This window comes from Mustela nivalis (genome assembly GCF_964662115.1).
Source record: "Mustela nivalis genome assembly, chromosome: X".
Taxonomy (NCBI): Eukaryota; Metazoa; Chordata; class Mammalia; order Carnivora; family Mustelidae; genus Mustela; species Mustela nivalis.
This window is the reverse complement of record NC_139040.1, coordinates 34201532-34215054: the sequence shown is the minus strand read 5'-3', so window position 1 is coordinate 34215054 and position 13523 is coordinate 34201532.

Here is a 13523-nt window from a genome sequence, read left to right as displayed (position 1 = left end):
AGTTGTGCAATATAGTGATTCAACACTTCTATACAATGCTCAGTGCTATCACAACAAGTGCATTCCTTAATCTCCATCACCTTTTTAACCCGACCCGTGCCCACTTCCTCCCTAGTAACCTTCAGTTTGTTCACTCTAGTTAAGAGTCTGTTTCTTGGTTTGCCTCTCTTTCTCTTTTTGTACCCTTTCTCATTTTCTTAAATTCCACATAGGAATAAAATCGTATGGTATTTGTCTTTCTCTGATTTATTTCACTTAGCATAATAATCTCTAGCTCTACCCATGTCATTGCAAATGGCAGATTTTGTTCTTTGTTATGTCTGAGTAATATTCCTTGTATCCTTCTTCTTTATCCATTCAAGAGTAGATGGACTCATAGACTGTTTCCATAATTTAGCTAATGTAGATAATGCTGCTATAAACATTTGGATGCATATACACTTTGAATTAGTGTTTTGATATTTCTTGGTGTAAATAATGAGTAGTGCAATTACTGCATCTTAGGATACTTCTATTTTTTTTTATTTTTTAAAGATTTTATTATTTTATTTGAGAAAGAAATCATGAGCAAGAGTGGGGTTTGGCCAGAGGGAGAGGGAGAAGCAGATTCCCTTCTGAGCAGGGAGCCCAATGCAGAGCTTGATCCCAGGAGCCTGAGATCATGACTTGAGCCAAAGGCAGGCACTTAACTGACTGAGCTATCCAGGTGCTTGTATTTTTAACTTTTTGAGGAACCTCCATACTATTTTCCAGAGTGCCTCTACCAGTTTGCATTCCTTTCAATAGTGTTCCTCTTTCTCCACATCCTTGCCAACACCTGTTGTTTCTTGTGTTTTTCATTTTAACCATTGTGACCAATGTAGTTTTGATTTGCATTTCCCTGATGATAAGGGATGTTGAGCATCTTTTGATGTGTCTGTTGGCCATCTGCATGTCTTCTTTGAGATAATGTCTATTTGTGTCTTCTATCCATTTTGCAATGGGATTATTCCTTTTTGAGTTGTTGACTTTTATAAGCTCTTTATATACTTTGGATACTAACATTTTATGATATAAATCATTTGCAGATAATCTCCCATTCTGTGGGTTGCCTTTTAGTTTTGTTGATTGTTTGCTTCACTGTGCACAAGATTTTTATTTTGATGAAGTCAAAATTTTGCTTTTTGTGCTTATTTTGCAAAATTTTTCTTATTTTGCTTTTCTTACTCTAGCCTCAGGAGACATATTTAGTAAGACATTGCTTCAGCTGATGTCAAAGAAGTTACTGCCTGTGTTCTCCTCTAGGCTTTTTATGGTTTCAAGTCACTGATTTAGGTCTTTAATCCATTTTGAATTTATTTTTGTGTCTGGTATAACAAAGTGGTCCAGTTTCATTCTTTTGCATGTTGCTCTCCTGTTTTCCCAACACCATTTGTTGAAAGGACTGTCTTTATCCTGATGGATATTCTTTCCTACTTTGCCACAGATTAATTGACCAATAGGTGTGGATTCATTTCTGGACTTTGTATTCTTCTGTTTTGTTGATCTATGCGTCTATTTTTGTATCAGTACATACTGTTTAGATTACTATAGCTTTGGACTATAACTCGAAGTTCAGAATTATGATGCCTCCAGTTACACTTTTCTTTTTCAATGATGCCTTGGCTATTCAGGGTCTTTTGTGGTTCCATACAAATTTTGGGATTGTTTGTTCTAGCTCTGTGAAAAATGCTGGTGGTATTTTGATAGAGATTATAATAAATATCTAAATTGTTTTGGGTAATATAGACCTTCTAAAAATATTTGGTCTTCCAGTCCATGAGCATGGAATGACTTCCCAATTCTTTGTGTCATCTTTAATTTCTTTCAGAAGTGTTTTATAAGTGTTCAGAATACAGTTCTTTTACCTGTTTGGTTAGGTTTATTCCTAGGTATTGTTTTGTTTTTGGTATTTATTTATTTATTTATTTATTTATTTAGAGACTGAGAATGCAAACAAGGGGAAGGGCAGAAGAAAAAGGAGAGAGAATCCCAAGCAGAAGCCCTGAAGTTTGTAGAGCACAATATGGGACTTAATCTCACAACCCTGAGATCATATGCCAGGCCAAGATCAGGAGCTGGACACTTACTGACTGGGCCACTCAGGTACCACATTAATTTCTCTTTCTGCTGCTTCATTATTGATATATAGAAATGCATCCGATTTCTGCACATTGATTTTGTATCCTGTGTCTTTACTGAATTCATGTATCTGTTCTGCAGTGTTTTGATGGAGTCTTTCTGCGTTTCTATATATAGTATCATGTCATCTGCAAATAGTGAAAGGTTGACTTCTTCTTTGCCAATTTGAATGCCTTTTCTTTATTTTTGTTGTTTGCTCAGTCTAGGACTTGTAGTACCATGTTAAATAACAGTGGTGAGAGTGAACATCCATGTCTCTCATTCCTGTCTGAAGAAAATCTCTCAGTTTTTCCCCATTGAGGATGGTATTAGCTGTAGATTTTTCCTAGATGGCCTTTACTGTGTTGGGGTATGTTTCCACTAAACTTCATTTGTTGATGGGTTTTATCATGAATGAATGTTGTATATTGTCAAATGCTTTTTCTTCATTTATTGAAATGATTTTATGGTTCTTGTCCTTTCTCTGATTGATTTTATGTATCACATTGATTGATTTGCAAATATTGAACCACACTTGCAACCCAGGAATAAATCCCAGTTGGTCACAGTGAATGATTTTTTAATGTATTGTTGGACATAGTTTGCAAGTACTTTGGTGAGGATTTTTGCATCTGTGTTCATCTGGTATATTGGCCTTTAGTTCTCTTTTTTAGTGGTATCTTTATCTGGTCTTGGTATGAGAGTAATGCTGGCCTCACAGAATGAATTGGAAGTTTTCCTTCCTTTTCTTTTTTTTTTTTTTTTTTTTTTTTTTTTTTGCAGGGGTTCAGGAATAGTTTGAGAAGAATAGGTATTAACCTTATTAACCTTTCTTTAAATGTTTGGTAGAGGGGTGACTGGGTGGCTCAGTCAGTTGAATATCTGTCTTTGGCTCAGGTCATGATCCTAAGGTCTTGGGATCCAGCCCAGCATCTGGCTTCCTGCTCAGCAGGGTGTATGCTTCTCCCTCTGCTCCTCCCCTTCTTCATGTTTGTGCTTGCACATGTGCTCTTTTTCTGAAATAAGTAAATAAAATATTTAAAAAAAATAAATGGTAGAATTTGTCTGTGAAGCCCTCTGAGCCTGGATTTCTGTTTGTTAGGTTTTTTGTTTTGTTTTACTGATTCAATTTCTTTTGATTATCAGTCTGCTCAAGTTTTCTTTTTCTTCCTGTTTCAGTTTTGTTAGTTTATGTTTCTAGGAATTTATCCATTTCTTCTCAGTTGTCCAGTGTGTTGGTGTATAGTTTTTCATATTTCCTTGTAACTGTTTGTATTTCTGTGGTGTTGGTTGTTATTTCTCCTCTTTCATTTCTGATTTTATTCATTTGAGTCCTTTCTCCTTTCTTTTTGATAAGTCAGGTTAGAGGTTTTTCAATTTTATTGATTTTTTTCAAAGAACAAGCTCCTGGTTTTATTGATTTGTTCTATTGTTGTTGTAAGTTTCATTTACTTATGTATTTCTAGTATAATCTTTATTATTTCCTTTCTTCTGCTGGTTTTGGATTTTGCTTGTTGTTCTTTTTCTAGCACTTTTAGGTGTATGGTTGTGTTGTTTATCTGAGATTTTTCTTGCTTCTTGAGGTAGGCCAATATTACTATAAACTTCCCGGTTAGAACAGCTTTTGTTGTACCCCAAAGGTTTTGGACCATTGTATTTTCATTTTCACTTGCTTCCATGTACTTTTTAATTTCTTCTTTTATTGCCCAGTTGACTAGTTCATTGTTTCATAGCATGTTATTTAACCTCTCTGTATTTGTGGTCTTTCCAGACTTTCTCTTGTGGTTGGCTTCTAGATTCATAGCATTGTGGTCAAAACAGTTTTATGGTATGAGTTCAATGAGTTGAATCTGTTGAGGCTTGTTTCGTGGGCTAATATGCAATCTGAACAATTCTGAAGAATGTTTCATGTGCACTTCAAAAGAATGCATATTCTCCTGTTTTAGGTTGGAATGTTCTGCATATATCTGTTAAATCCATCTATTTCAGTGTGTCATTCAACGCCATTGTTTCCTTACTGATTTTCTCTTTAGATGATCTACTCATTGATGTAAGTGGGTTTAACATCCCCTACAACTATTGTATTATTATTGGTTAGCTCCTTTATTGATTATTCCTATTATTGATTAGTTCCTTTATGTTTGCTATTGTTTTTTATATTTGGGTGCTCCCAAATTGGGTGCATAAACATTTACAATTGTTATATCTTCTTTTTAGATTATCTCCTTTATTATTATATAGTGTCATTCTTTGTCTCTTTAAAGTCTGATTTTTCTGATATAAGTGATGCCATTCAGCTTTTTTTTTTTTGATCTATTTACATGATAGATGTTTCTCCATCCTCTCACTTTCAATCTGCCTGTATCTTTAGGTCTAAAATGAGTCTCTTATAGGCAGTATATAGGTGGGTCTTGTCTGTTTATCCATTCTGTCACCTGATGTATTTCAATTGAATTGTTTTAGTCCATTTGCATTCAAAGTAATCATGGATAGATATATATTTATTATCATTTTATTATTTGTTTTGTGGTTATTTCTGAAAATTTTCTCTGATTTTTTTCTTGTTTTTCATGTTTTGCTGCTTTTCTTTAGTGATATAATTGGATTTCTTTGTCTTAATTTTTTACATATTTATTAGTGGTTTTTGATGTAAGTTACCATTAGTTTTGTATATAACCTCTTCTGCATATAGTAGTCTATATTAAGTTGATGGCTGTTTAAGTTTGAACCCATTCTTTATTCTTTTCCTTCCCAGGTTTTAGGTACATATTGTGCGTTCCTTGACTGATTTTTTACAGAAATATTCATTTTTACTACTTTTGTGATTTTATGCTGTCTCTTTTTACTCTCCTTCCCACTCAAAGAGTCTCCTTTAATATTTCTTGAAGGGGTTGTTTAGTGGTCACAACTCTTTTCATTTTTATTTGGGAAACTCTCCTTCTATTCTGAATGATAGCCTTGCAGGATAGAGGATTCTTGGCTGCAGATTTTTTTCCCATTCAACACTTTGAGTATATCATGCCACTCTCTTCTGGCTTACATTGTTTCTGTTGAAAAATCTGCTAGACTTATGGTTTGCCCCTTGTAAGTTACTATATTCTTTTATCTTTCTGCTTTTAAATTTTGTTCTTTATCACTGTTTCTTGCCATTTTAATTATAATATGTCTTGATATGTGTCTGCTTTGTTGATTTTGATGGGAGTTCTCTGTGCCTCCTGGACCTGAATATCTATTTCCTTCTCCAGGTGAAGAATGTTTTCAGCTATTATTTCTTTTCTTTTTTAAAAAAATTAAATTGAATTAATTTTTTTCTGTGTTCCAAAATTCATTGTTCATGCACCACACCCAGGGCTCCATGGAACACATGCCCTCCTTAATACCCACCACGAGGCTAACCCAACCCCCCACTCCCCTCACCTCTAAAACCCTCAGTTTGTTTCTCAGAGTCCACAGTCTCTCACGGTTTGTCTCCCCCCCAACTCCCTTCTCCTCTCTTTCACCCAATGTCCTCTGTGTTATTCCTTATGCTCCACAAGTAAGTGAAACCATATAATTGACTCTCTTTGCTTGACTTACTTCACTCAGCATAATCTCCTCCAGTCCCATCCCTGTTGATACAAAAATTGGGTATTCATCCTTTCTGATTGAGGCACAATACTCCATAGTGTATATGGACCGCGTCTTCCTTATCCATTCATCTACTGAAGGGCATTTTTGTTCTTTCCAGTTTGGCGACTGTGGCCATTGCTGCTATAAACATTGAGATGGCCCTTCTTTTAACTACATCTGTATCTTTGCGGTAAATACCCAGTAGTGCAGGGTCATAGGGTAGCTCTATTTTTAATTTCTTAAGGAATCTCCGCACTGTTTTCAAAAGTGGCTGCACAACTAGCTATTACTTTAAAGAAATTTTCTGCTCCTTTTCTCTCTTTTCTTCTTTTGGGGCTCCTATAATATGACTCCTCAGTCTATTCTTCTTTTGTATACTTCTTTTCTTCTCTCTTTTGTTCAGCTTAATTACTTTCCATTAGTTGGTCTTCTAGGTCACTAATGCATTCCTTTGCTTCTTCCTTCCTGCTGTTCATTCCATTAAGTGTGTTTCTCAGTTCGTTTATTGAGCCCTTTATCCCTGCTATGTTATTCTTTATCTCTGTGTTAAGGATTCATTCATGTCTTTCACCATTTTCTCAAGTTGAGTGAATATTTTTTTATTGCTTTAAATTCTTTATCAGGCATGCTGCTTATTTCTGTTTCACTTAGATTTTTGACTGTGGCCCTGTCCTTTTCTTTTGTTTGGGATAGATCTCTTTGTCTCTTCATTTTTTTTTTAACCTCTCTATGTCTGTTTCTGGGTGTTAAGAAAGTCAGCTATGTCTTCTGCTCTTGAATATTGTGACTTTATGAAGAATCAGTCCTGAATGCCTTAAATACAGTGTTCCCTCTTCACCAGCACCTGGCACTTCAGGAGAGTATCCTATGTATATTCCCTACATCCTTCTGTTACATTTGAGTTACTTTTCCTTTTAGTGTAGGTATCTATACTCACTCTGTGTTTTTTGTGGGCTAAACTTGCTCTCTGTCAGTTCTGAGGGGGTGTGCTTACCAGGGAACTTGGGAGCAAGTGGTAGTATTAGTAAAACACGTTCTCTCAGCCAGGTCCCCCTCTGATGCCAGGTCCCCCAAAGCAATGTGGTGGCTGGAGGATACACACAGCTGTGGGTGTGTGAGGCTGGGCACAGCATGTGGTGATGGTTGGATGTGTCTAGACCAGATACACCATGATGGCATGGGGCACATGGCTGGGTATGACAAGGTGCATGGCTCAGCAGGGCCTGGCAGCAGCTGTGTAACTGGAATGTGGGCACAGTGTGTGGTGAAAACAAGTCATGGTTTTAAAATGAACTACTAACAAGGCCTTGCTTTGAATTCTTTGGAATGGAATAAGTATATTTTTATGATAGTTCATTTCCACTCAATAGCTTGATTGTTAGGCAACAATTGATTAGCGTAATTGTTGGGTTTTTTTGGAGGAAGAGAAGAAAAGCTGTATTGGGGCTGCCAGCTTACTACTGGGGATATCTGGGTTGAGGGGAGGCCAAGGAAATAGGAAACTTATTGCTGCTTGAGCTTTGTGCTTTTCATGTTTGATTCAATTACAGCAGTAATAATAAATAATTTGTTTATTTTTTATTAACAAAAGGTCAGAAATCACCACTAGACAGTTATCTAATTATTAGATTTAACTGGAGAGATGAATGCATCACAGGTCTCTGCTTCCTTTTATAAAGATTTATTATTCCCAAGGTTGCTAATTCTTCTAGAAATTGTTCCAGGTTAGCTATATAACAAATTGTTAAGACAAAAGTTCACTTGATAGGTTTATTATCTAATTTATTTTCTAATTCTCTATGTAATGCTACTTTAAATAAAACTGTAGTTAGTGGGTTAAAACTTAAATACACCAAATTTTATTTGGAACAATTGATCAGGTTTATAATATCACCCTATCTAACAGGGGATTTCCTAGTTTCTGTATTTTAACAGAAGTCTTTTGAAACTGAGATAAATTTCCCAGGGTGGGGGGGTACCTCCCAGAATGTTGCAGATTTCTCCTTAAGGACACTTATGATTTAAATAATGGCAATTTCTATGGTTTAAAAAGAAGAGCTGATGAGGGATGCCTGGGGGCTCAGTTGGTTAAGCACCTGCCTTTGGCTCAGGTCATGATCCCAAGGTCCTGGGATTGAGTCCCTAATTGGGCTTCTTGCTCAGCAGGGAGCCTATTTCTCCCTCTTCCTGCCACTCTCCCTGCTCCCCAGTTTGTGCTCTTTCTCTCTGACAAATAAATAAAATCTCTTTAAAAAAAAAAAGAGCTAATGATTAACAAGATGCTGTACTGGCATTGCCATATTCAAAGTATCAATAAATTATTTTTTGTATAAAATTTTGGGGAGTATAGCAAAGTAAAATATAAACAAATTGATTATTTTTTTCTGAAACCACAGTATATTACTTCAATCAATTCTTTATATATAACTGTGATGTGTGAGATTTACTGTGATGTCCCTGAGGTCCTGTAACTAGATTATGAGGTGCCTTCTCAGTCATTAAAGAATATAAATTGTGTTCAGTGTTGCCTTACAGTGAAATGCCATTTTGTTGAAATGGGGTAATCCATAAAATGTATATATAGTAATTGTCAGCTAAATAGAAGAGCAAATGAACTGAATTATCCAATTAACCATGTAGACAAGTGAAGATATATTTGGGTCAAATAAAGGTACTCAGTTTACTCTCAGGAATCACTTAGAGGGTGTTTGCTCATTGTGGTGTAAATGAGCACTTAATACTTTTAGAGGTGCCCCCTGAGATGATACCTATGCTGTCTTGGCAAGGAACTGTATCTCTGTTGCTTATTTCAGATAACTAAAGACTGCAAAGAGTAAATTGCCCTCAATTAGCAGAATACCTTATTATTATATATGTTACAGTAAGATTTAGAAAAAAAAACAATATTAATACTTTAATTTCCATCATTATATTATCCTGATGTCTAAAACATCTGTCAACCCCCTCTATAATGAGGAAAAGTGATTTACTCTTTTAAAATATACCTAGGACTAAAATAAGTTAAATAAACAGGTACCTGGGTGGTTGAGTCTGTTTAGCATTTGACTTTGGCTCAGGTTGTGATCTTGAACTCCTAAGATTGAGCCCCATGTTGGGTTCTCCACTCAGCAGGGAGTCTGCTTGTCACTCTCCCTCCACTAATCTCTCTACCATTGTTCTCTCTCTCAGATAAATAAAAAAAAATAAAAATAAATAAAGTTAAATAAATTCATTTTATATTTAGCTATCATGCCAACTTCCCAAACTCAAAATAAATAAGTAAATAAGAATTTATAGATTGCCAAAGAATAATTATTTTTATGACTGAGTTATTTAAAATTATTTTACCAGTCTTCATACCAGTCAGAAGCTCTCTCCTTTCAAATTCACAATGCTTTTATTTATTTATTTATTTTTAAAAATTTATTTATTTGACAGACAGAAATCACAAGTAGGCAGAGAGGCAGGCAGAGAGAGAGGGGGAGGCAGGCTCCCTGCTGAGCAGAGAGCCCGATGCGGGGCTCGATCCCAGGACCCTGAGATCATGACCTGAGCCGAAGGCAGAGGCTTTAACCCACTGAGCCACCCAGGTGCCCCTCACAATGCTTTTTAAAAGGATCAATAATGAATACTGTTTTTGTGAAAATAAATTAATTAATTTAATAAAAAAAAACAAACAAACAGAAAAAAAAAGGATCAATTCAAATACTATGAGATCATTTATGTATCTAGCTATTATGGACTGAATGCTTGTGTTCCCTCAAATTCATTTGTTAAAGCCTGAACCCCCAAGGTAATGGTATCAGGAGGTGGGTTCTTTGGGAGGTAATTAATTTTAAGTGAGGTAATGAGAGTAGGGTCCTTCTGATGGGATTGCTTCCCTTACAAGAAACCAGAGTTTGCTTTTGCATGCTTATTCATGCTCATGCTTGTTCTCTCTCACTCCTCACTGTCACCACAGTATGAAGAGTTGATCATCCATAAGACAGTCCTCAGGAGGAACTGAATTGTGTAGCACGTTGATTTTCCCAGACTCCAGAATTATGAGAAATAAATGTATGTGGTTTTAGTCACCCAGTTTATGGTATTTTGTTACAACAGCCTGAGCAGAGTAAGACATTATGTTTTCTCATGATACAAAGTATATGTTAATTTATTGATTGAGTGCACAATTTTTTCTAGGAAATCTAGTAGTTACTGGGAATGCAAAATAACTTAAACCTAGCTCTTAACCTTTGGGAGTTTACAGATTAACAGGAGTGACAGACAATGGCAAATGCAAAGTAAAAAATAAAGGATTCTATGAGAACATATAAGTGGGGCACATGACTTGAACTGCACTGTATAAATGAATCTATTGTCCTACCTATCAAGGTAAACACCACCTTACATATGTGAAATTTGCTCCACCTCCATACCTTGTAATTGTACATCAGCAGTATTCTGGAACTTGAGGTTTTCATAATTATTCAACTTCACTGAAAAATTAAGACCATATAAAAATAACAGATAGTTCAAAAGTTAATTTTTGGATATGAAAGAGTTGTATTTGATATATGGAATTAAGGTTGCGGTGAAGTTAAATGGTAGTATATCCAGATTACTTAGGGATACATAAATCCTGCCTCTGCCCCAGCTCATCCCTGGAGGTTTACTAGAAAGCTGTATGCATGTCTGAAAATGCTAAATTAGATAAGAACTGCTACTCTGTTATTATCCAGGTCACTACAAACTGAACTGCAAGGCTCTCTCATAAGACTAAATTAGACCATGTAATTTAGAAATGTAGAAAGGACTATACATTTGCCTCATTTCAAATTCATAGTTTACAACCAGCCTTTCACTGAACTCAAAAAAGAAGGCCTAAATCCCAGAAAGCCCATGAGAGAGAATATGCTACATATCTTTACTTTCTCAATGCTATATAAAAAAAGAAGAAAGACAAAGAGATTTATCAGCACTTATGACATTTATCTCATAGTAATTACAACCTAATCAATTTCCTAGTATCTCACAAATCAGATTATTATTTCACCCATTTTGGTTTGGAAAGTTGAGTGGAAAGGAGGTACAGACAAAAGTGGACAGGAAAGCAGCCAAAAGGGTAAGAGCTTCTCCCTGATTCTCTCGCTTTCCTTTTTTTTTTTTTAAAGATTTTATTTATTTATTTGACATAGAGAGATCACAAGTAGGCAGAGAGGCAGGAAGAGAGAGAGAGAGAGAGGAGGAAGCAGGCTCCCTGCTGAGCAGAGAGCCCGATGCGGGATTCAATCCCAGGACCCTGAGATCATGACCTGAGCCAAAGGCAGCAGCTTAACCCACTGAGCCACCCAGGCACCCAGTCTCACTTTCCTTTCTTATTTAATCCATTGACTTTAATGGGCAAGCCCATGATGTGGTTGTTTCCCTCAGGAAAATATAGATAAAAGGCCGATCAAAAATACAATTTCTATATTTTGTTTATAATTTAGCAGAGCTTCTACTGATCCTTCTTGGACCAATATAATAGATATTCTAGTTGATTTGAAAGTTTCAGAGATTGGTCAGAACCATAACTTAAATTACCTCTAAGGGTTCCCTGTTCCTGATGCTGAATGTTGACTCCTATTCATTGGTCCAATAAATAAGAAGTAAAGTTACACTATCTTACCCTATTCTTCACGAAGGGTTATACAATAAAATAGAATAGAAGAGGGCTGAATTTTAAATATAATCAACCTCTATCCCATTATTATAAATTCCCAAAGAGACTTTAAAAACCCAAAAATGAAATCTGGGAGAAATCTTATAATAAATTAAACTTCCATAGAAGTCAAAACCCAATAATCTCCTCTTTTATAGTTTTTATTCTGTGACTCTCAGCCAGGTTTTAGGGATCTCACTTACTTGCCAAAGTGGAAGTGGGCTAAAACGTGGGTTATCTTCCAATAAAACTACTGTCATTTCCCTGTAGCAACTTGAAATTTGGATTAGCCAACCCCTTATTACTGAACATTTGCATTTTAAGTATTTTTGTTCCATAAAATATTACACCTGATATGTCAGAAGGAAAATTTTTCTTGTTACTAATTATTTCCGCAGAATAAATTTCTTGAAAATATGTTGCTCTGTATAAAGTTATTCATATTGTTGTAGCTTGGATTTCTTTCAAATAAAATCTAGAACAAGGGCCCATATAAGGGTGTTTTTATATGGAACATTATGTGAGATTGTAAGGTTAAGGGCCCATGGGGAGTGAAACCTAGGACAAAGGAAAAACAATAGTTACCTAGTTCTTTGTTCCACAGGAACATCTAAGAAGTCTGTATCAGATGCCTTTGTAAAGTTTCTGTTGGAGCATAAAGGGTAAAAGCGCTCATCCTTTGACTTTCATCTTCTTTGGGTTAACAGTTGTCCCATTGGGTTATTAACTCTCCCACATTTCTTGGTAGAACATATAAAAGTGCTGAGGATTCTTCCATAGGTGGCCCATACTGCAGCATCAGAGAAATCCTAGAGCCATAAATGAGAGAAATGTGGAAGCCTCTTGGGCAGTTAGTGTGAAGTAGGATGAAACCAGCACAAAATGTTCGCCACAGGCATGGTGAGATTCAGAACTGCTGTTGGATTATGTGAGGTGATACACAAGAAGCCTGATAAAATTGTCCATTAATGTCTATTGACCCTGAAGATGGTGACCAGTCACAATCTCTAAAAAGGTTTTGATACAGGAGAAGCAGTAAAAGAATCTATAAGTCTTACTTGCTGTCACTGATTCTGATGATGTAATTAACATTCACTCTCATCCTTCACTATACATTCTAAATTTCTCTCACACATAACTAACACTTTAGCAAGTCTAATTTTCTTGTTTGGAGCTGGTGGTGATGACATTTACCTCTGAGGCACCTGAGACATTAGTTTCTTCATCCCTGTTGGGTCTTGTTTGCTATATTATATATTATGAAGTATTTTCCTTTTCAGTAATCACCAGATGGCTAGAGAAATACATAGATGATAAATGATAGATAGATAGATAGATAGATAGATAGATAAAACTGTGCCACTTTACCTTTCTATCAAAAGTGATGATGGTGCATTTCCTAAACTCTTATCAATAACAGATATTGTTAGTAAAAACAAAATTACCAATATTATAGATAAAAAATGGGATCTTATTACTTTAATTTTGCTATTTGATTTCTAAGCAATTAAGGGTGTTTACACACAATTCTTTATCCTTTTGTATTTCTTCATTTTTGAATACCTTATTTTTCTCCTCTTATTATTCTGTCATACATTTATGAGTTGTATTGATTATGAGCTCAAAAAATATTTAATAATATGATAAGACTGAAATGTGAATGACCTTTGGTAAAGATATTTGGAGCAATAACAATTATCTAGTGCCTTATAAATTGTACTGGGTAGATTGTTACTCACTTCTTTGCACCAGTTGTAAAATAGACCATTATAACGAACTCTTAACCACCAAACCCTAGTGTTAAACCTAGGATTATGGTGAGAAGAGCATTCTTCCTATAAAAACTAAAAGGAGGGTATTTTTTTTAAGTTGTCATTTAAATTCTAGTTAGTTAACAGTGTAAAAGTAGTTTCAGGTGTATAATAAAGTGATTCAGCACTTACATACAACACCCAGTACTCATCAAAAGAAGAGCACTTTAAAAGTATATTATATTGATACTTCTGGACTAAAGTGTTATTAATTACCTGAAAATATTTTCTGGTTCTGCTTAGATAATAAAATCAAAGTATTTGAATGAGAAGCTCATGCA